The 2,018-nt window shown below is 42.3% G+C and overlaps 1 pseudogene; it reads left to right on the plus strand.

Moving 5' to 3' along the window:
* The first annotated feature begins 1,338 nt into the window (after positions 1-1,338).
* LOC102811382 lies at positions 1,339-1,788 on the plus strand (annotated as a pseudogene).
* Positions 1,789-2,018: the final 230 nt, after the last annotated feature.

The following is a 2,018-nucleotide window of genomic DNA, read 5'->3' on the forward strand; positions in this document are numbered from 1 at the left end:
AAGGATATCATGTTTGGTAAGGTGGAGGGTCAGAGAAAAAGAGGAAGACCCCCAGTGAGATGGATTGGCCAAGTGGCAGCATTGATGGACTCAAGCGTGGCAACAGTAGTGAGGTTGGCCCAGGATTGGGCAGTGTTTTGTTCTGCTGTGCATAAGGTTGCTATGGGCCAGTACTGACTCGATGGCACCTAACAACACAAAATCAATAAACTATGGTGTGCAGATGATACAACAATTATCAGAAACCTTGCTTGCTAGAAGCGAAAGGACTTAAAATACTTACTTATGAAGGTCACAGACTATAATTTTCAGTATGGATTGCTCCTCAATATCAAGAAAACAAAAATACTGACAACTACTCAATAAATAAAATCATGATAATTGGAGATAAGATTGAAGTTTCCAAACTTTACTTTGCTTAAATCCAGAAGCAATATTCATGGAAGCAGAAGTCAAGAAATCAAATGACATGTTGCATTAGGCAAATCTGCTGCATATGACCTGCTGCACAAAACCTTTTTAAAGTGTTCAAGAGCAAAGGTTTCAGTTTGAGGACAAAGGTGTGCCATACCAAAAACATGGTATTTTCAATAACTTAATATGCTTATGAAAGTGGGACAATGAATAAGGAAAACTGTAGAAGAATTGATACATTGTAGGAGAAGACTATTGAAATCATCATGGCTCCCAGATGGACAAATATGTCTATGTTGGAAGAAGTATAATCAGAATACTCCTTATAAGCAAGGATGGTGAGACTTTGTCTCTTATACTTCAGACATGTTACCAGGAGGGCCTAGTCTCTGGAGAAGTACATTACGCTTGGTAAAGTGGAAGGTCAGTAAAAAAAAAAAAAAAAAGAACAACCCTCATGAGATGGATTGGCATCGTGGAAGCAGCAATGGGCTCATTTATAACCACAATTGTGAAGACGGTGCCAGATTGGAAAGTGCTTTGTTCTGTTGTACATAGCATTGCTCTGAGTTGGAACTGACTCAACAGTACATAAAAATAACATCTGTCGAATCAGTGCCTAAAACAGAATCACCTTTCCTCTATCCCAAGAGTCATCTTATCCCAATCCATCACCTCTGAGAATAGATTCAACATTTCATTGGCTTAAGTATAATGTTCTTTTTAAAAGCAATAGGGAGGTTTCTATGACCACACATAGTTTTTGTTTCTGGAAGTATACATTGGCTCCATTCTTTCCCAGCTTCTGAATTCTAAAGCTGCTTCAAAATTATTATACTTGTTGCCCTCTGCCCTTCCCATTCAACAGGCATCCACAGCTTCTCTTTCAGTCCCAGTTGTATCCCTGAGACAGGATGGTGAAAGTCCATCACTACCACCCAGAAGACTGTAAATGGCTCTCTGGGAAACTGTGGCCTGATGATTGTGGGGCTGTCCAGAACTTCATCCCTGCATCGACTGGTGCTGCCAAGACCATGGGCAAGCTCATCCCTGAACTGAATGGGAAACCCACTGGCATGGCCTCCTGTGTCCCAATTCCCATCCAACGTGTCTGTCATGGATCTGGCCTGCTGTCTGGAGAAAGCTACCAAATACGATGACATCAAGAAGGTAGTGAAGCAGGTATCAGATGGACCCCTAAAAAGCATCCTAGGTTACAGTGAATACCAGGTCATCTCCTGTGATTGTAACAGTGACACCCACTCTTCCACCTTTGATGCTAGGGCTGGCATTGTCCTCAATGACCACTTTGTCAAACTCATGTCCTGGTATGACAATGAATTTGACTATAGCAACAGGGTGGTAGATCTTTTGGTCCATGGTTTCCAAGGAATAAGACCCCCTTGGACCACCAGCTCCAGCAATAGTACTAGAGGAAGAGAGAGACTCTCAGCTTCTGGGAGTCCTTATCCCAACTCTACCCCAACACAATGAGAAGCTCCCATCCTCACAGTTTCCATCCAGACCCCTTGGAGAAGAGGAGGGGCTCAGAGAGCCCAGTCTTACCATGTACCATCAATAAAGTACACTATCTAGCCAAAAAA

The sequence above is a fragment of the Chrysochloris asiatica genome, unplaced genomic scaffold (genome assembly GCF_000296735.1).
Source record: "Chrysochloris asiatica unplaced genomic scaffold, ChrAsi1.0 scaffold13454, whole genome shotgun sequence".
NCBI classification, from domain to species: domain Eukaryota; kingdom Metazoa; phylum Chordata; class Mammalia; order Afrosoricida; family Chrysochloridae; genus Chrysochloris; species Chrysochloris asiatica.